At 36.3% G+C, this 23,175-nt stretch overlaps 1 non-coding gene across 1 annotated transcript; it reads right to left on the reverse strand.

Moving 5' to 3' along the window:
• Positions 1-1,021: 1,021 nt before the first annotated feature.
• Positions 1,022-1,151, reverse strand: LOC125166934 (small nucleolar RNA SNORA51). The gene has a single exon (XR_007152633.1). It is a non-coding gene; the product is annotated as a small nucleolar RNA SNORA51 (small nucleolar RNA).
• Positions 1,152-23,175: the final 22,024 nt, after the last annotated feature.

Raw genomic sequence — 23,175 nt, forward strand, 5'->3', positions numbered from 1 at the left:
AACACACACAGCAAACACTCAGAGAAGAGAAACTACAAAAAAAAGAGCAATCAGTCTCTGTGTGAAAGTACTATTTTTTTAAGGTGAACTTATTCACCTATTTGAAGATCCAATTTGCCAAATTACAACATTTGAAAATTACCGTGATCTGATATCATAACAAAGGCATTGATGTGTGCAGGCACTGGTGTGTGTTCTGATGCCTCTGCCTTTGTCTATTGTTCTTCAAGCGACTGCCTGATAATCCTCACTCTTTATCTCCTCAAAGATCTCTTAAGGTCTAAAGAAATGAAATCCTTGGAGGTATCATTGAGAGACATAAGATATGCAAGAGTGAATTTCTAACATGGAAGAGCTTACCACAGGCATCTTTTCCACTTGGGTGAAAAAAAAAGCATCCCTCCTTTTGTGGTCCATGTGTCAGGGCTAGATCCTTGGCTGGATGTGACAGCACGATCATAGCAAATAGGGCTCTGGCCACTGGAAGGGGCACTTTCTAATTAATGCTGCAGTGACATACAACCTGTTAGATGCAACACTGTAACAGGATGTGGTCCTGGCAGTACTATTTCTCAGAACAAAAACATGAGGAATATGGTGCATCTGTCTGTCCATCAACTCTCTAGGTGACACACTGAAAGTCAGCAAGACCTGGAACTGTGTCTCAGGCACCCATCTGACATCCAAACACATGAGTTCTTCCATAGCCTAAAGTCATATTACCTTCCACTGTGCTCCTAGCAGAAAGCAAAAACTAAACTCCTTAGTTAGGATCTGTACCTCCAAATAATCTCTCAAGTTTTCATCATGGTTTCTTTTACCATTATGGAGACTTCTCAGCTGTTCCCAAGGACACTGACAAGGACTCAAGAGATTTTACAATCTCTCCTTAACTTTGTTCATATCTAAGAGAAAAGAGTTGGTTTTCAGAGCATTATCACTGCCCCAGTCATTTTATTTATTCATTTATTATCTATCTACCTATCTACCTATCTATCTATCTATCTATCTCCATGTCCCTCCTCGACCTCCATTCACAACACAGACCAGGCAAAGGGCCTGGGCTGGGGTATATATGGGTAGGTTTATTATGCCTTCTCTTTCTGTACAGTCAGTGCAAGAACACAGCCTGTGGTAAGCACCAGGAGGCTGCCTGAGGCATTTTAAGACAGAAGACACTGGGGCCATGTCTAAATAAAGAAGCACTTCCGGGGGTGTCTGGGTGGTGCAGTCCAATTCACATGTAAGAAACCAATCAGGGGCTAAATGACCATAACTGGGCAGGTTGTCATAGCTGGATCACATGGGGCCAGATAAGAACAGTGATAACATAAGCCCACTTGGGACTTTACATTAGGACTCTTTCTGTTCCCATTGTTTAATATCAATATTGACTCTTGACCTTTGGAAGACACTGAACTTGTAAGCAAGGGAAGAAGAGTTTCAATTTTGGGCAGAGAAATTTGAGACAAAAAAGAGGCAGGTTTCAGCACATCTGGGTCTTTCAGACCATCTTACATGATTGACACATTCTCCCCTTTTTGTCTGGAAGTGCTTCTTTTTTTTTAAGCTTTTTTTTTTTTTTCTTTTAGAGAAAGAGAGAGCGCAAGCTGGGGAGGGGCAAAGAGAAGAAGACACAGAATCCCAAACAGGCTCTCGCTGATGGCGCAGAGCCCAATGCAGGGCTCGAACTCACAAACCATGAGATCATGACCTGAGCTGAGATCAAGAGTCGATGCTTAAACCTGCCTCTTTTTTGTCTCATATTTCTCTGCCCAAAATTCAAACTCTTCTTCCCTTGCTTACAGGCTCAGAATCTTCCAAAGGTCAAGAGTCAATATTGATATTAAGCAATGGGAACATAAAGAGTCCTAATGTAAAGTCCAGAGTGAGTTCATGTTATCACTGTTCTTATCTGGCCCCTTGTGATCCAGCTATAACAATCTGCCCAGTTATGGTCATTTAGCACCTGATTGGTTCCTTGCATGTGAAGCCACACTATGGCCCATCAGCCACTAAACACTCTTTTTATTTTTAATGTTTATTTTTTGAGAGAGAGAGACAGAGACACAGAATGCAAGTCGGGGAGGGGCAGAGAGGGAGGGAGACACAGGTCTGAAGCAAGTTCCAGGCTCTGAGCTGTCAGCACAGAGCCTGACGTGGGGCTTGAACTCATGAACCATGAGATCATGACCTGAGCCGAAGTCAGACACTTAACCAACTGAGCCTCCCAGGCGCCCCTGTACAATAATTTTTTAAAAGATGATAACCAAATTGCGCTTTTTTTTTTCTACTTTTACTACTGGTATATGATTTAAAGCATAATTTAGATGAGATTTAACAATTTATTTAAAATAATGGGAAGTGAACCAGCCTAGGAGTCAGGAGTCACACACACTCTTGTGTGTCCACACAGGCACTTTCACACACTAGTTATTAGGCAAGCCACTTAGTATCACCTTTTCTCTCATTTACCGCTGTATCTGTAGAATGAGAGATTCACACACATACTCTTGAATTCTGAATTGATTGGAATCTATTAATGACCATACAGGAGACCCACCCCCACCCCACACCATAACCTCAATGTAGATTGGATATTTTTTAGCTCATTCAGAGTTTGCTGGTTGTATTATATTGACTTTTACACGGTCAAAAATGCTAAAAAAAAAAAAAAAAGAAAAAAAAAAGAAAGAAAGAAAGAAAGAAAGAAAGAAAGAAAGAAAGAAAAAATCAAAGTCAGTCTGGTCATGTTACATAGTGTGTTAAAGCTGTCTGCTGTAATAGGCAAACCTAGAAACAGATGAGAAAGTTGATTTTTCATTCAAGTAAAGACCAGGAGCTGGGGGCGGGGGGGGGGGGGAGGGAGGGAAAAATTTGGCTCCATATAGTCATTCAGGGATGCAGACTCATGGGGTCTCTGCTGAATTTGACATGTGGCTTCCATGGTTACCCTTAGCATCACCATTCAGCCAATATTTGGAGAAAACAAAGCAAATGGAGCATCAAATGGGAGTTTCTATAGAACAGAACTGGAAGTATTATGTATAATTTTTGCTATGTTCTGAAGAGGGAGAGCAGTCAGATTTAGACAGCAGCTAACTACTCTGTGCCACACAAAGACATATCCAAAAGGCATTGCAGAGCAGGATATGATATATAAATTCCTGAAGCCCCAGCTCAGGTCCTCTTTGTTCCATAAAAACGCACTTGGTTACCACGGGCCTCTATGATTCACTTCCCCCTCTAAATTTTTTATCTGTGCCATGCATTTTGACACTTATCATTTTGTCTTGATATTTCTTTATGAAAGCATGTTTCCTTTGTCAATACCATAACTCTCAAGAATAGATATAGTTTTAAACTTTTTATTTCTAATCTTCTAGCTCCTCCCTTGCCATCTAGCACAACTTAATTAAAGCCATTAAATACAATAAATTTGATTAATTAATCTTGGTGAGTTCTTTCAAAATACACAAAAATGTAAGCTATATTATGGCAACAGTGGGAGGGAGCATCTGTTTTTTTCCCATTCCCATTGCCAAGAACAGTGCTTGGCATATTAAAGCACTCAAAATTATTTGTTGAATGAAAAACAAAAGTTCTATGATTCCATGTTCTGTGATCATCAGGCCCTGCTACTTTTCTTGGGGTCAAATACTTATGACAAATTCTAGTTTAATAATTATACTAGTACTAATAACAACAACAAGAACAGCTAACACTACCATAGTGCCTACCGTATGCTAGACATATAGAAAAACTCATTTAATACAACAATGTTTTGAGATAGTTATTAATGTAGGTTCTTTGTATATATCTACCTTTTGAACCAATGCCAGCCTTTAGGGAGCCTTTGTGCAAATTAGAAAGGGCACCACAGGCTGTACCATTCACTAATCTATATTATCAAAGAGAATCCAGAGCAGACACTTGCTCATAAATGTTGAATGGATGAATGGATCGATGAAAAACCTATACTATTTGAGTGGGTCTGAGAGATAATAATTCCATTTACTTTAATATTTTTATTGTCTGATTTGCTCTGATTTTTCAACAATGTTAATATGTCATTAAATGTATATACTTATTTGATGGAGACAAAAGAAGTCTATAAGTAGAACAAAATGCATCAATCTGGGTGAGTATATTTTTAATTAAGAAAGAAAATTAACATAATGCTCATATATGATGTCCTTTAATTTCCAAAATACCTTCTTTCTTTGATAGAATTTATCATTACAAATGGTCATTTGTAAATCTTTTTATACCTCATTTCTGCAGTTGGAGTTTGTAGAAGTGGAGCAAAATGATATTTATAATTAATTTTTCATTCTTAAAATTTTTTTGTTTATTTATTTTGCAAGAGAGAGCATGAGCAGGGGAGGAGCAGAGAGAGAGAGAGAGAGAGAGAGAGAGAATCCAAGCAGGTTCCACACTGCTAGCATGGAGACCTATGTGGGGCTTGAACCTGAACCATGTGATCGTGACCTGAGCTGAAATCAAGTGTTGGATACTTAACCGACTGAGCCTCCCAAGCACCCCTAACTTTCATTTTTAAATAATTATGTAAGTTACATAAAAATCATACAGAAGACTCACATGTAACTCTCACTGAGTTTCTCCCAGTGGTAACATCTCACATAACTATAGCACAATATTAAAACCAGAAACTGACACTGGTACAACCACAGACTTTATTCAGATTTTACCAGTTTTATGTGTGTATGTGTAGTTCTATGCAATTTTATCACATATGTAACTACCACCAAATCAAGATATATCTAAAGAATACAATCAAAGCATATTTTAGGATTAAGATACCCTAAAGTAAAATTGTTAAATCTCTCTCCTAATGTTGTCATTAGACAGTTGGTGGAATTATAATTTATTATCAAAGTAACTTGGATAAACAGGAAATATTCTCTCTATTTTTCTATTTTCAAATATATTGAAATTTTTAGGAAAAATTCATTTTAGATGCTCTGAGGGATTTCTCTTTTTAGAAAGGAATCTGGTGGATAAGACTTACACATGAATAGTCATCTCATTTTTTTACCATGTTCTTTAGCATTTTATGAATAAAGATTAGCAGTTCGAAACTTCAAAATGTTTATTCAGTTATTAATAACAGGTGATGCAATGTAAGTACTCTGCCACCAGGTGGTGGTCCCTCCAATATTTGCTTTGAGATTCAAATTAAAACTAGGAATGTTTTCCATGTAACTCACTGAAATATAACTTTTCATGCTCTTTCTATTTAGCTACTTTAATAATCAGATTTAGTCTAGCATTCAAGGACCTCTATCATTAGTCCCCAATTTCTTTCTCAGGCTCAGCTTCCACATTTTCCCAGTTAAAGAAGGATTTGGTAAGTCAAATCTGATCTCCTCACTACTTCTTTCATATGTTTTTTCTCATTACACTTCTGTATCACATTCCTTTTTTAAAAACTAGTGTAGGAATATAACACCTGGTACCTAGAAGGACTAAATGAATGCTTCCTATAAGCTTTTGCTCACTCATTCTTTGTATCTAAAATGCTTAAATTTAGATATAAAATGCCACCTCTCCTATCTTGCTATACAAATCCTTCAATGAATGCTCAATTTCAGTGTCACCTCTTTCACCCTTCCACCTTCATCCCAGGAGGAAGTGATCTTCCCTAGCCATATGTGGGAAATGCTCTGTCTTTAGCACAAATATAGCTCTTCCTCATTGACTTAAGTTGTAGTTTTTAAATATTAATCCCCTATTTTATTCTTCCCTAGCCTTCAGCACAGTATCTGGGTATTCAGTGACTATTAGCTGAATTAATGCATTTCAATACCACATTTTAGAGAAAAATTTGAAAAAGGAAATCCCTATACCTATTACCTTTTTTATTGATCATTAACTTTCCTTTATAATTTATCCTGAATACTAACTTGAAGTCAAATTCCCTACCTTGTAGTTTAAAAGCCATTGAAGTGTCAAGCCTTCAAGAATTGGGAGGGCTGGAATCAATAGTCTTTAATGTATTAACACTTCCTTGATACTCAGTCATACTCAGTCATACTGTTGGAGCAAGTCTTTATTCAGCCTGTTTCCAGGTTACTGGACAGATGGATTCTCTTCTGTCCCACTTACTACTTGAATCAATTAAAGAGACTTTTCTTTTCCAAACCTAGCCCCCTCTTTGCTCAGAAGTCTCACTGCTTACTGTCTAAGCTTACTTTTTACATCTAACACTAGAACTTTTAAGAAAAACATTACTTTTTTTTCTTATTAAAAGGAAACATTATAAGCACTAGCTATGTTTTTCTTTTATGAGAATTAGTAGCTAGGTGACCTTGAATTGTATGTCCAATAGATCTTCTTTCAAAAACTCTCTAGTAATAACTTGAGTTCCCAACCCGACCTAGTACAGAGTTCCCAGAGCTGTTTCCTGAAAGAGTTTATGTTCTTCCTAAAGAAAAGAACATTTTAAAATAAAACTATTTTAAAATGAGGTTTGGGGATGGAAACTTAAGGCAGTTTCATGACAGTAACATTGATCTCTTTTGGCAGTTCTGATATTTATGTATTGGGTTTTCTCAAAGCTAGGTCACCTTTCTCTGCAACCATTTGGTCTGTTTTAAAAAGTGATTTCCTAAAGACCAAAGACTACTTTTTTCTATTTAGAGTCCAACTTCACACTGTCAGAACTTAAAATTCTCCAGACCCCCATGGAAGAGCTACTTTAGGTCAAAGTAAAGCTAGATATAAATGCCTAAATATCTACCCTCAGAAAGGTCTCAGTCTTCAGAAGGGTTAATGGTACCACTTATGACAAACTCCATAACTGTTCCATTCAACTCTTGTGACTACAGACCCCCATATCTAGATAATCAGTCATGGTTTTTGTTATCTCTGCAAATACTGAATTGGACAAATATTTATTCAACACCAATTATGTGCCACATACACTAGTAGGCTCTGAGAATACAAATTTAAATAAGACATGATTCCTGCCCTTGAGAAACTGACTATGTCTTGGTAATGTCTTTACTCTGTCAGATATTCTACCCTCACATCTGTATGTATTCAAGTCCCTGAATCCTAGCCTAATATCACCTAAATAATTGACTTCCCTGAGAGCCCAAATTCTAGAATGTTCTGGAGCTCACTGGTGCTATGACCCATGACCAAAAGTTTTTCTTGTAGTTTTAATCCATTGAGATCTGATACTGACTCAACAGCAGGAATAGAAATGTTTAGCAAATACTAGGTTACAATATCTGTGCTCACTCTAAGGTTTACAGATTTTCCAAAATAATACAGATTTTCCTAAGCCATGAGAAATCATTTAAGTTGGTGTTCCACATGGATGTATTTTAATTTGCATAAGGATCACCTGGAGATATTGCTAAAATGCAGATTCTGATTCAGTCGGTCTGAGGTGGGGCCTGAGACTCTGCATTTCTAAAAAGTTTGTAGCTAATATCCATGCTGCTGGTCCATGGACTATACTTTAAGCAACAAAGCTCTGTGCTTTTTTCCCACTTCTGAATGAAGGCAAGCCATGAGAGGTGTTCAGGATGCAGTCAATATGGTCATAAACTCAGAAAAAAATAGTAAGTATTATTAAATTCATTCAATCAACCAGTACAACAATTAGTTACAAAAAAAAAAACCAAAAAAAAAAAAAAAACAGCAGCTAACTCTGGTGGGGGGATACAGTGGATGAGCAGAGTTCTCTCTACCCAATCAGGACATAAAATTAAAGGAAGTAGTTTTAACTTCTATAGCGTTTGTTTAAAAATTAAAAATAGAATTACTATACGATTCAATGAGTCTACTTCTGGGTGTATACACAAAAAATTGAAAACCGACTCAAAATGATATTTGTATATCCATGTTCATAGAAGCATCATTCACAATAGCCAAAAGACAAAAGCAACTCGAGTGTCTATTGACAGATAAATGATATACTACAACATGGACAAACTTTGAGGAGACTGTGCTAAGTGAAACAAGTCTAACAAAAGTACAAATACTGTATGATTTCAGTTGTATGGGATACCTAGAGTAGTCAAACTCAGGGAAACAGAAAGTAGCAAAACAAAGTGAATGCACTCAATGCCATTGAACTGTACACTTAAAAGTGGTTAATATCATAAATTTTATATGTATTGTATCACAATTACATTTTTTAAAAAAATTAAATGAGGTTAAAAGAGATTTATACCAGGGTGTGAACTATCCAATGGAACAACATTAATGGTATCTTTGGAACCAGATTTGTTTTACCAGGGTTCAAGTTCAAACCAGCAGCAGAGGAAGTTCCAGACAGAAAATCAATTTGATAGGGAAAAATCTGTTACAAGATGGTCAACAGGACTGATCGGGAAATTCCAGTCCCTGACCGAACACTCCCCTTCCGGGTTCTTCTTCCTACCCAGCTTGCCCCGGGCGCGCACTTGTGCGCACGTCCCAAATTACTACTAATGCAGAATGCGGAAGTTAACAGACTATAAAGTGTTCCCTCTGCTTACCCTCCGGTCTCAGACCTCTGGAGAGTGATCTTTTCGGTGCTACTGGTGTGAAATAAACCTCCTGCCTTCCAAGATCTCCGAGTGCCGAGTGCCGCTTGGTTCTTCTGCCAAGTGATCCAGACCAGGTACCGTAACAAATTAATGGTATGACTTGTACCCAGGATTATGAATGATAAGGCTAACTTCGTTATTGTACGTGAGAGTTGCAAAGGCCACAAACAAGAATTCAACACATCTGTCCACATTGTAATCAGAATTACCTTGTATATCTGTAATCCTAGGTTTTGTGTCCTGGCCAAAATTCCCTGGTCCTAACTTTCCTGGAGTTATAGCCACAACTTTCTCAGAAAGCTAAAATTGTTCACAGGTGTATAAATGTCTTATAACTCTGAGAAATTTTTTTTATTCAAGAAGATTTATTAAGTAAATCAAAACCCTGTTAATAATTTATGTAAAGATTAATCTGTTGATTTGGTATGTAAACTATGTGTAGGTTAGATAAATATATTTAAGATTCAGCCCCATGATTGAATATGTAAAAGGGGACATATAATCAAACATGCAACATATAAATAATTGACTTCAGCTTTCTGATTTCAAGTTGAAAAGTATGTTTATTTAATAATGTTTGTAAACATTCTTGAAATGATTAAAAAATATGGTTCACTATATTTAGAAATTTTAATTGTTAGATATATTGGCACTCACACTTAAATTGTTTTACATGCTAGGTTAAATATTTGAAGTATTTATAAATGAAAGGTGAATATACTGAATTTATAAATACAGTTTTAAATGTTTAAGGATATTAAACTAATGAACTTTGAAAATGAACTGATTATCAAATGTGTTTATTCTGTTCTAAGTCGATTGAACATTGATCAAAAGCCCTCTTGAAAATAATTGCTAAAATTTACTACATATGAAAATCAAAAAGCTTAAGTAAAATAAGATTTTGAGTTTAATACTGTAATAAATTTAGTATTAATTTAAAAGACTAAGGAAACATCAAAATATTTTCTGTGCTCAAAAACCCACCAAAAATTTCACATTGGCACTCCTAAATCATCTTAGATAGATATTCAGCCTGTTTGACAAGATGAAGATAGATTCCAAAAACTTGTTTGATGGAGTTATATAACCTTTAAACATTTCCTCATTCCACTTGTAGTAGTTGTGCAGCCAGGACAGATTGAAAGCCTTGAGGCAAGACTGAGGCCCCCATTGGCCTGTTTCAGAGTACCCTGGGTTTAGAGAAAGTCTGAGAAATTAGTTGTCAATGCCAAGCTGGGCGTCAGCAACCAACTGTGCAGCACAAAATATTTGAAAGTCAGAAATCAATTATGTAAATCACAGTTGAGGAATGGATAAAAGTGTCAGAGCTTGCAATGGGAGAGAAGCCAGGCAGATGGACCAGAACCCTAAAAGCAGACAAGAAGCTCCCTGAGAGCAAAGCAAATATTGTTCTTATCCACTGTTGTATCCACAGGCCTTCCAGGCAGGGATCACATCTTATTTATCTCATATCACCAGTTAGCATGGTTCCAAGCATAAAATAGGTGCTCAAATATCTGTTGAATGAATGAAAGACAAGATAACAAGGCTTCAAAAGTATCCGGTAGGCAAAAACTAATGGAGAGGAAAATGTAAAAAGAATGTTGTATTTACAAATAACCAAAGAAATTAACATTCTGCCCCTTGATCTGCCTCCTACTGTGGTTAGCATTGATTCACAGGTAACTGAAAATAGGATGATTGCTTTGAGAAGAAACAAACAAACAAACAAAAACCATTATTTCCACTCCAGTGGATAAGCTCAATAAAGGTCTTATCCCAAACTAGCTGTGTTTTAAATTTGAGGGGGAGAAAAAAAAAGATGATTGGTAGGGTTCCTAGACAGAAGCTGCTTCTGATGGATACTATTTATAAACCAAATGCAATCATCACTGAGGGTCTCCATAGAGCTTCAGCAAACCCAATTTCTGGAATAGACAGAGTTTATCATTCCCTGAGACCGGTATTCCTGGGAGTGTGCTCTGTATACCATAAACCCTGTGGAATGGTGGTAATTATTATTTGAGAAAAAGATGTCCATACAAGGTTGCTTAAGTAATTAATTCCTAAGCCTAAAGTATTTGACCTTGATTAACTTTTTAAAACTCCCTGCATGAGCCTATATCCAACTTAAAAAAAAAAACAAAAACAGGTATGAATAGATGTTACCCTCTGCCAGATAAAAGTGAGAGGGGTTTCCTCTCAACTAATTGTAAGAAATGCAGTTCAACAAAAATAAACACAATGGCTTTTTTCTTTGCAGGACTTCTTAGAGTCAGTAATATTTTTATTCTCACTGTGAATTTTTAAAGAAAGCATACCATTGTTTTCTAAAGTTTTGGAACCTTGATTCCAAAGTAACTTGAAGAAATAATGTTTCAAAGAACCTGCTTAGACCCTTGAAGCCAAGCCCAACTTGGTTTGGAAATCGATTAATGAACAATTCTTCATAGGGTCTAATTGAAATTTGGCTTTATGGGAGGAAAATTTTATTTAATGCTTTTAATTCGTTGATTCCACTGTTGGTAAAATCCCCCCTTGAAATACAGCTACCATAGATTAATGATGCAACTTCAGAGAAATTTTAAATGTAATACCAATTTTTAAGGACTTCACAGTAATAGACGAAGTCTGCATGTGATGCTCACATTTTTCAAAGAACTTTCCCTCATTTATTAAAGTCTCTCCAGTACCCCTGTAAAGTAGTCATGGCACACGTATCCCTTAACAGCAGTAGAAACAGAGCTATGGCATTTTATGGACACGTCACATCTCCACTCTGTCTCTTGGTTTCAAGGCCACGTTGTGTTATCTGTTTCTGAGTTGGGTTTGTCTGTCATTAGCTGTGCAAATGTTTACTCGCTACCCTTAACAAGTATAGTATAAAAGGAGCCACGGTGACACTGAAATGCAGATTTGAAGAATTAATTTATACTTGAGAAAATTTTCACAGGCAGAACAAGTAGGGTAGTGATTAACCTAGCACCTTTGATTAGAACTTTTTTCCAAATGCGTTGCTCTCTCACTCAGAATATTCAAAGTAATGTTTCTCCCACTTCTGTGTACTTTGTTTTCTAAATCAATTTTCTCAACTTTCATCGATCATGCAATCAATCAATAAAACCAATTCCCCTCATTGGTCTATCTCTTGAACATCAAGGTAGCCATCTGGTTCTGCAAAAATACATCCCAAAATGATCTAAATGTTCTCTAAGTAATTTCTCTTTCTGAAGTTCGGACGAAATATCAAAAAGGCTGGTCCTTACTCACATGGGATATCAGCATCAGGACCAAAAAGCATCCAAAATTCTTGATTCTCTGGGTGACCAAATCTAAACCACTCACCAAACATCTCTTTGTATAATGGATATTACAGGAAATGTTTCATTCTTAAAGATCCCCCAAATCAAGTTGACAGCTCCGTGCTTTGAGTACCAAAAGGATTCTAAAGTAGTGATAGTTGCTGATATAAATTCCTCAGCATTTCAATTTCCTCTCTATAGACTATAAATATGAAATTGCTGATGCTTACAGGATAGGAATCTTGTTTTATTCATTTCATATTTCCCAAGCACTTGCTACAGTGTCTGGCCCAAAATATGGGTTCAAGAAAAGTTTATTGTTCTTATCAACTTCTCTGCCTGACAGAAATAAGTAAGATTCCATCATTTTTTGGCCCAATCCCAGCATGAAGCTAGACACTGGGAAAATCTGGCTCCATGGTACATGAAATTCCTTTTTCCAAAATATTCAGAGCATCAGATTAGCTGATGACACACAGGCCTGAGATGAGAGAGCACCCATCAGGGTTTTGGTATTTTGGTTTTAGAAAAACCTTGAGAAATTTTGTTTTGAAGCTGATAGTTTCAAAAAAGTTCTTTGAATTTTTTAGAACATTTCAATCACTGCTTTTCAAGGGAAATTTTAGTAATTTTTTCCAGCTGAATGGAAAGCTGTGCTATGCAAACAACAAAGATTTTTTTTCTTTTGAAAGTTATTCATGTCCTGCTTCTAGGATTGCCAGGGGAATTGAATTTTCAAAAAAAAAAAAAAAATTTAACCAAGCTGAATTATATTGTGTTAGAAACAACCTAAACTCTGAAGTTCATAAGTTTTATGTTTCCTTCTCAACTTGGAGCCCATGGTTTTCACATGGGTTCTGAAGTTAGCCAAATATGTTTGCATGGTCTATAGCCAAATTTATGTTATTTTTCAATGTATATTTATTTTTACTAATTTTTATTTTCATTCTTTAGTCTTATGCAGGTAATATAAAAGGGTTGTAAGGACTTGATCTCACGACTGTGAGAGCATGACCTGAGCTCAAATCAAGAGTCAGACACTCAACTGACTGAGCCATCCAGGCGTCCCTCTACTCACTCATTTTTTTTTTTTTCTGAAATTTATTGACAAATTGGTTTCCATACAACACCCAGTGCTCATCCCAAAAGGTGCCCTCCTCAATACCCATCACCCACCCTCTCCTCCCTCCCACCCCCCATCAACCCTCAGTTTGTTCTCAGTTTTTAACAGTCTCTTATGCTTTGGCTCTCTCCCATTCTAACCTCTTTTTTTTTTTTTTTCCTTCCCCTCCCCCATGGGTTCCTGTTAAATTTCTCAGGATCCACATAAGAGTGAAACCATATGGTATCTGTCTTTCTCTGTATGGCTTATTTCACTTAGCATCACACTCTCCAGTTCCATCCACGTTGCTACAAAAGGCCATATTTCATTTTTTCTCATTGCCACGTAATATTCCATTGTGTATATAAACCACAATTTCTTTATCCATTCATCAGTTGATGGACATTTAGGCTCTTTCCATAATTTGGCTATTGTTGAGAGTGCTGCTATGAACATTGGGGTACAAGTGGCCCTATGCATCAGTGCTCCTGTATCCCTTGGATAAATTCCTAGCAGTGCTATTGCTGGGTCATAGGGTAGGTCTATTTTTAATTTTCTGAGGAACCTCCACACTGCTTTCCAGAGCGGCTGCACCAGTTTGCATTCCCACCAACAGTGCAAGAGGGTTCCCGTTTCTCCACATCCTCTCCAGCATCTATAGTCTCCTGATTTGTTCATTTTGGCCACTCTGACTGGCGTGAGGTGATACCTGAGTGTGGTTTTGATTTGTATTTCCCTGATAAGGAGCGACGCTGAACATCTTTTCATGTGCCTGTTGGCCATCCGGATGTCTTCTTTAGAGAAGTGTCTATTCATGTTTTCTGCCCATTTCTTCACTGGGTTATTTGTTTTTTGGGTGTGGAGTTTGGTGAGCTCTTTATAGATTTTGGACACTAGCCCTTTGTCCGATATGTCATTTGCGAATATCTTTTCCCATTCCGTTGGTTGCCTTTTAGTTTTGTTGGTTGTTTCCTTTGCTGCGCAGAAGCTTTTTATCTTCATAAGGTCCCAGTAATTCACTTTTGCTTTTAATTCCCTTGCCTTTGGGGATGTGTCGAGTAAGAGATTGCTACGGCTGAGGTCAGAGAGGTCTTTTCCTGCTTTCTCCTCTAAGGTTTTGATGGTTTCCTGTCTCACATTTAGGTCCTTTATCCATTTTGAGTTTATTTTTGTGAATGGTGTGAGAAAGTGGTCTAGTTTCAACCTTCTGCATGTTGCTGTCCAGTTCTCCCAGCACCATTTGTTAAAGAGGCTGTCTTTTTTCCATTGGATGTTCTTTCCTGCTTTGTCAAAGATGAGTTGGCCATACGTTTATGGGTCTAGTTCTGGGGTTTCTATTCTATTCCATTGGTCTATGTGTCTGTTTTTGTGCCATACTCACTCATTTTTTAACATATCCTTTTTTTCACCACTTTTCTTCTTGTATGGTAAAAATTTTCCATAATTGCATATGTTTTTATCCATATTTAAAATTTTTTTTCAACGTTTATTTATTTTTGGGACAGAGAGAGACAGAGCATGAACGGGGGAGGGGCAGAGAGAGAGGGAGATACAGAATCGGAAACAGGCTCCAGGCTCTGAGCCATCAGCCCAGAGCCTGACGCGGGGCTCGAACTCACGGACCACGAGATCGTGACCTGGCTGAAGTCGGACGCTTGACCGACTGCGCCACCCAGGCGCCCCAATCCCTATTTTAATTACAAGAACACTGAAGCTCACTGGCAGATAGCTTAATAGAATAGCTCTGCCTCAAATCTAGAACTTTTAAGCTCCAAGGCCTAACTGCACCCTCCTTTCCAGTTCTCAAACTTAGGTATACATAAAATCACCTGAGGTAGTTTCTGTAGCACAGATTCTCGGCACTGTTTCTGGGGATGGTGACTCAGCATCTTCCTTAGGCTCAGAAATATGGATTTTTAACAGTGATCCCCCATGATTCTAAACCAAGTCACCCACATCGCAATTAACTGGATGACATTCCAATTAGGATTTGACTATACCTGCTTCCTCTCATCTGCCCCTAGAGATGAAGCAAGATTATACACATCCACAGTCTCAGCTCCACCACCAATCACCATATGGTATACACCAGAGTAAACCGCTTTCTGTTTGGATCCTGGTTTCTTTAGCCTGTTAAATGAGAAAAATTGTATTTTCCTTACCTCAAAGGATTGATACAAAGATAGAATGACATAATAGATACCACACATTTATAACAGCAGAAAATACTATTTAAATGTATTAAAGATGTTTTAAAAACAAAACAAAGACATACAACACAGGTTGATTTGTATGCTTTAATACAGGGTTGTCTGATCACAATATTGCAAACAATAGTTAGACATTAAGTCTACATTTATAACCTCTTAGACTTACTTAGCCTTCATTTATAACCACTGTGGAGTGTAGAAAATCCTTTAGTAATGTGCACACACATGCACCTGCATGCACACATACATACACACACATACACACACATATACATAGGATTGCCATGGCTAAATTAGTGGCAGATTTTCCACTGTCTCCATTCTAGACATCATCAAAAGATTAAAGATCTCTCTTTTTAAGACAATGCAGGTGAGTTAACATCCAAGTGTTACTAACTGTTACGACTGTTACACTCCCACTGACCCACGGGGGCATTGTAGGGCCCCAAGAAGACTCCATTCTCAGTCATGAACTGAGTATGGACTTCTACTACCCGTTACAGTAGAATGAAGGTTCTGAAACAATTGGTATGACAAAAGAGACTGACACCAAACAGACACAGCTTGATTTCATGGCACACCACATGGAATTTTTCTAAAAATGAAGAAACTTTAGCATTTCCTTGTTATTTGGGGCTACAAAGCCATAAGCCTCCCACCTATCCTGGTTGGCTTTGAAATGAGCAGACTGGCTGGAAAACAAGAGGCAATTTGCATGTGAAGAATAAACAAACAGAAGTCTGCTGTATACCGTGTCAAAAAAAAAAACAGAGTTGATGTCTTTGTTTAGAAAGGAGAAGCCGCAAAGTTTAGCAGGTTAGCAACACAGCACTTTCTCTTCCTGCCTCCTTCCTAATACATATTAGGAATAAACCTGACTTGACCTCAATACATCATCAATAGCCTTCTCCTATTAGGCCTCACTGATTCAAAGCTTTTCCCCACTCCAATATATCAGGCACACAGCATCAAATTTCTTAAATAATGATCTCACCACCTCCCCTGCACCACAATCATGAAATCGCTTTATATTCTATAGCATCAAGTCTATATTCCTCTGCCTGGTATTCCTTGCCTTCCATAAATTTTCTTCCACTGTCAGGTTTCCAATTATTCCTCATTTTGCACTCACCTCCCTACCCCACCCCCACCTCCTGACCTATGTACATTCACACATTCTAGTAAGGTCCTTATCTTCAGTATCCCCCAATTCAGATGCACTCACCTCTGCCTCCTTGTTTTCACTGATACTCAAACCAGGCAAAAAGTATTCAGTGAGACTCCATGTGCTTAAGTGACTGTTCAAGGCTCAGCAGGGAAAGATTCCAAATGTTAACATTTAAGGAGCTGGCCTCTGACATGGAGAGCAAAACATTTATTCACACATGTGTTCACAAATACATGCATAAAAGCTTATGTGGTCATTCTGGCCAGAAGACTGAGTTCTGAGCAGAAGTGATATATATCTCTTTCAGGCCTGCCTCATAAAAACTTATGATTGTTTACACTGGTTCTTTTATCTTCCAACCAGCTATAGAAGATCCAAGAGAACGTTGGAACAGTGCAGTCTAACAGAAATACAAGTCACATGGGATTTTAACTTTTCTAGTAGCCACCCAAAGTTTAAAAGTAGAGGTGAAATTAATTTTAATGATGTTTTTTATTTAACCTAATATATATATCAATATATAATATATGTATAAATATGTAAAAATATATACATTTCCACATGTAATTAAAAAACTACTAATATTTTACATTTTTTAAAAATTCTAAGTTTTCAAAATCTATGTGTATTTCACACTTCCAGTACATCTTAGTTCAACAGTGTCTCACATTTCAAATGCTCAGTAACCACATGCAGACTAGTAACAATCTTGGGCAGCATAGCTCTAGGGGATGGTGAAGTCCCAAGATGGAAGAAGCCTTTTCTTAGCTTATTCCACCATTAGTATTCTCAGTAAAATGTTGAATAGAAGAAGTGAAAGCTGATGATCTTAAGGGAAAAGCATTTAGCCTTTCATAATTAAGAATGATGTTAGCTCTAGGATGCATATAGATGAGCTTATTAGGTTGTGAAAGTTTCCTTCTATTCCTAATCTACCAAGAGTTCTGACTGATATTAGATTTTATTAAATATTGTTCTGTATCTATTGAGATAATCAAATGGATTTCCTCTTTTGTTGGTTAATAAGGTGCATTCCATTGATTGATCTTAAATGTTAAACCAACCTTGCATTCTGGAATTGGACCTGTTATTCATTATATATCATCCTTTTCATGTATCCTTGAATTTAATTTACTAAAATTTTGTTTAGAATTCTTGCATTATGTTCACAAGAGATTTTGGTCAGTAGTTTTCTTTACTTCCTATATATTTGTTTAGTTTTGGTATCAGGGTAATGCTGGCCTCATGAAATGAGTTGGGAAGTATTTCCTTCTCTTCAATTTTATAGAAAAGTGTGCTTAGAATTGATAGTAAATGTTTAGTAACATTCACCAGTAAAGTCATCTGGGCCTACAGTTTTCTTTGTGGAAAAGTTTTTAATTCCAAAATTCAATCTCTTTAAGTATAGAGATATTCAGGTTATCTATTTCTTCTTGATTAAGCTTTGGTAGTTTGTACATTCCAAAGAATTTGTCAGCTTCATCAAAGATGTCAAAGTTATTGACAGAGTTGTTGATAATATCCCCTTATTGTTCTGGTAATATCTGTATAGCTTTAGTGATATTATCTTTCAGATTTCTGATATTTATAATTTGTGTCTTTTCTGTTTTCTTCTCATTAGTCTCTCCAGATGTTTCTCAATTATATTGATCTCAAAAAAGCAACTCTTAATTTCAATTATTTACTGTGTTTCTGTAATGTATTTCATTGATTTCCATTCTGATCTTTAATATTTACCTTTTCTTTGTATTTAATATTTGCCTCACTTTTTCTAATTTTTTAAAGGTGGAAGCTTAGGTCATTGGTTTGAGACCTTTCTTCTTTTCTTTTTCTTTTTTTATTATATATTTTTGACAGAGAGAGTGTGAGCGTGAGCTAGGGAGGGGCAGAGAGGGAGACACAGAATCAGAAGCAGAGACCTTTCTTCTTTTCTAATATAAGTGTTTAATGCTATAATTACTCCTTGAAGTACTGCTTTAACAGTATCTCACAAATTCCTTACTTGGTGCTTTTGTTTTCTCTCACTATAATATATCAGTTTTCCTTTAGATTTCTTCTTTGACCCATGGGTTATTTAACAGTGTGGTGTTTGAGGGGCATCTGGGTGGCTCAGTCAGTTAAGCGTCTAACTCTTGATTTCAGTTCAGGTCATGATCTTGTGGTTCCTGAGATCAAGCCCTGTGTCCAACTGTGTACTGACAGTGCTGAGCCTGTTTGGATTCTCTTTCTCCCTCTTTCTCTGCCCCTCCCCTGCTTGCAGTCTCTCTCTCTCTCACTCTCTCTCTCAAAATAAATAAATAAACATTAAAAAAATGTTTTTGAGAGGGACAGAGACAGAATGCAAGTGGGTTAGGGGCAGAGAGAGAGGGAGACACAGAATCCGAACCAGGCTCCAGGCTCTGAGCTGTCAGCACAGAGCCAGACAGGGGCTCGAACTCAGGAGAGCTGCAAGATCATGACCTGAGCCGAAGACAGATGCTCAACCGACTGAGCCACCCAGGCGCCAGATAAACATTTTTAAAGTATGTCATTTGATTTCCAAATCTTTGGTTATATTCCAGAGATTTTCTGTTATTAATTTCTAATTTAATACTCTTGTCACAACATATTTTGTATAACTCAAATACTTCCAAATTTGAACGTGTTTTATGACCCACCTATGATCTACTCTGGTAAATATTTTGCGTGCAGTTTAAAAGTATACTTCTATTGTTAGATACACTGTTCAACAAATATTGATTGGATCAAATTGGTTGATAGTGTCCAAATCTTCTCTAATCATACTGATTTTCTATTTGTTTTGTCAGTTATTGTAAGGGGAATGTGAAATCTCTATAACTGTGATTTTTTTTTCAGTTTTATCAGTGTTTATAGTTCTGTTATTAGGTATATAAACATGTAGGATTGTTATATCCTCTTAATGAGAAGACTCCTTTATCGTTATGAAATGACTTCTTTATCATTGGTAATAATCTTTGCTCTGAAAACTACTTCTTTTGATATTAATATAGCCACTTGGGGTTGTTGTTTTCTAATTGCTGTTTCCATGTTATATCTTCATCTAACCTTCATTTGCAAATTGGCTGTGTCTTTATGTTTGAAGTGTCTTTATTGTATACAGCATATTGTTAGGTCTTGTTTATTTTTTTCCATCTGACCATTTCTACCTTTTAATTGACCATATTTATATTTAATGTGATTATTAATAAGTTTAATCTGTCATCTTGCTTTTTGTTTTCTAATTCCCCAATCTGTTTTTCTCCCATTTTCCTCTTTTCTGGCCTCCTTTTGGATTATTTGGGGTTTTTTATAGTTCTGTTTTATCTTCTTTGTTGGCTTTTTTGCCACATTTTATCATGTTATGTGTGACTTTAAATATTTATGTCGCTATACATCCATAACTTATCATAGTCTACTTTCAAGTGATAATACACCTTATATAATGTAAGAAACTTCAAATATCCCTCTTACATGTTTCCATTCCCAACCGTATGCTATGGCTGTCACACATTTTACTTTGACATGTTATAACCCCATACAACATTGTGATTATTTATATTAAAATAGTCATACTTTAAGGTGACTTAAATAACAAGAAAATAACTTGTGTTCATTCATGTTGCTATCATTCCTGATATTCTTCATTCCTTTTTCCATATTTCCATCTGATACCATTTCCCTTCTGCCTGAAGAACTTGCTACAATATTTCTTGCAGTGAGGATCTGCTGGTAATAAGTTGTTCAAGTTTTGTTATGTCTGATGTAGTCAGATACTCTGATTAATGGCCAAGATTAACACACATGCTCAAAGGTAACTTTGCAAAAAGTCCCTTCTTGCTTTTTTGTTCTATAACCTTAAGATTGAGTTTTTGCATTACAAATGTGTCTCTTGCAGGTCAAGTCATCATCCTCATCATCACTGCTACCATTTATTGAATACTTATTTTCTAAGAGTCACACTGAGTACTGTGACATACAGTATCTCATTTAATCCTTATAATAAAGTTGAGGTAATATTATCTTCCCTTTACTTATGGGGAAACCGAAACTCTGGTAGATTGTCATTGCCCAAGTTTACACAATAATAGAGAAAAAGTAGGCCTTTCTCATCTCAAGCCTCATACTCTTTAGTCGGTATCCTATACTACCCTACACTACCACCATAAAGATTTTCTTATTTTGCTGGTTTACCAGGAAGCTGGGTGAGATTCTAATTAACTAAGATATAGCACATCTTATTGATTTTAAAACACTTGCAATTGGAATTCATTTTATAGTAGACCGTACAATTTATCTTACAATTCCCGTTGGAAAGTTAGCAGTCATGATGCAGCTATCATTGCTTCTGCTTATTCAACATTTTTCAATAAGACGAAAAGAGCACCATTATCAAAATTTGAAGAATGGGTATCTCTAGCTTGAAAAAAAATCCTAACAATAATAGTAGGATATTATTTTAAGAAAGACTAAGTCATCAAAACTCTTGATAACACACAAGACAGTATTTTTTAGAAAAAACAGATATCGAAGCTCTAAGTTTAAAAGTGACTCCAAATGGAATAGACTAAGTATGAAAAAAGTTTAAGAGCATCTTGAACAATTCATTTTACTTATATTTCTCCTTTATTTGCATGCCCAAGTGTGATAAAATGTAAAATTTGTGTCTAAATAGATATCAAAAACTGTTTTCAATACATATAAAATAAATATTTAAGAAATAAGGAAGCATTGTATCATACATAGTTGGCATATTTTTTCTTTCTTTATGATACATGACATGAAGGGTCATCTTAATAATCAAAGGCATTTTAGATACAACAAAATGTGGTACATCACTGGACAAGACATGGCTTTTGAGTTGTTTTTCCAAATTGATAATAGAATCAATGGCATCTGCACACATTATAGCCCCAGAACACCTTACGAAAGAGGGCATGTTTTCTCAAGATAAAGAATCAAGATTGAAACTGAGCTGTGCTCTGTGACTATAAAACACAAAATTGTTGATTTAGAATCCCCAACTTGGCCTCATTAATATTATATTGAATGATAAAAAGTATTCTTCTCACATAAAAAGCCCTTCTGCCAAATTTATTGTTTTTATTTTACTTTCTTGGTGACCTTTAAAGCAGGGGGTAAAGTATAAACCAGGCTGCTTAAATAATTCATAAATTGACTCCTATGCCCTACCAGCAAAATCCTTAAGCATGAAACTTGTCAAAACAAGAAGAAGAAAAAAGAAAAAAAGAGGAATAACCCCACCCCAGCTAAATGAAATTCCCTAAATAAAATACTTAACATAGAATAAGATTATGATAGATCTTTCTCTTCTTTCCATCAAAATAGTCATCTTCTAATTACCGAATCAAACTCCCGAAAACATACCTCAGTATCTCTTCAGACATCAACTGTGCCAAGCTATCAGTAGTATGTCAGGAAAGGGATGCAAATGATATGCTCTGGGTGCCAGCCATAAGAGATTATGTTGTCTGTTGAAAATCTTAAAACAACAATAAAACCAACTAAAAATCAGTCTAGTTTTCTATGTCACCATATACCACCAGCAGTTCTGAACAGTGTAATACTCCTTGCCACAGTGGGCTGCTCTTACACATAATTCCCCTTGGTTCCCAACTGGATCATCAGATGAATGAATGAATGAACAAATAAATAAATAAGAGGTTAATGTGAGGAGGCACAGGATCATAAAGGATGCTTGGGGAAGAAGCTTGTCAATCATTCCAAGTACCCTTCAGAAGCATTAACTGACTTCCAGTATATAGAAATCCAAATATTCACAGGGCTACAGCTTCATACAGAAGCTTTTGTGAAAGGTTTCCCTACCCACATTCAATATAAGATTAAGTAAATTGTGAATATCAAGCATTTGTGTAATTAATGAATTAAATTAAAATTGGCAGTCACACACTTCCTTCCTGTTCTTTTCTGCTATCCACCACACCCTAAAGCGGAAGCAGATCTCACAGAACAGCTTTCTCTGCAGTCTGGAGGACTGCTTGGCACCTGGGTAATGAGACAAAAGCCATAAATCCAAAGGTTTTGGAGCCATACAAATTTACGAGTAACACAATCATTGGTCAGGAACTAAGGAAAGTGGAAAAGGGGTGACCTTTATACCTATAATTTGGATTCTTCTGGTCCCTGTGGTTAGGTAATCAGTGTTGACAAACTGTTTTATAGACTTTGTAGACTAGTTGTGTAGGGATATGTATGAGCTTTATTGTTGTTGTTGTTTTAAATTTACCCCTCTGGAACCATGTGGGTAGACAGGTGTTAGGGTTAAAAATTCATATGGTATGTGATAGGATTTTGGTGAGGAAATGGAGCAGAAGGGATGGACATTTTAACAGCTTGTGAGGTTTTAGAAGTGAAAAGGGAAGAGGGAGAAGTATTTTGCCTATTGAAAAAAATCATTAAAATATACAATTGTGCATACCAAAGAATCAAAAAGGTCTAGCTCTGAAGTTAGAGAAGAAATAAAAAGTCAAAAATATTTTGTAAGGACTAAGAGACTGTAAAATGGGGATTTTTTTCCTCCAGAGATTTTCTAATGAATTAGCCCAACGACAGATTAATATTATGTAAATCAGATTAAATCAATGTAAATACAGAGAGAAAGAAGAAAATAGACTCATGTTGGATTTTAGTTCTTAAGAGCCTGTCTGCATCTGTTCATTTTTTCAAAAACATTTATTGTGCTCTTCATATATGCAAAAATTCCACTGGTGACTATGAAGTATACCAAGAGATTTTTTTTTAATTAACAATACCCTCATTTAATTTATAAAGAAGAAATTATATA

Source organism: Prionailurus viverrinus, chromosome B2 (assembly GCF_022837055.1).
Source record: "Prionailurus viverrinus isolate Anna chromosome B2, UM_Priviv_1.0, whole genome shotgun sequence".
NCBI classification, from domain to species: domain Eukaryota; kingdom Metazoa; phylum Chordata; class Mammalia; order Carnivora; family Felidae; genus Prionailurus; species Prionailurus viverrinus.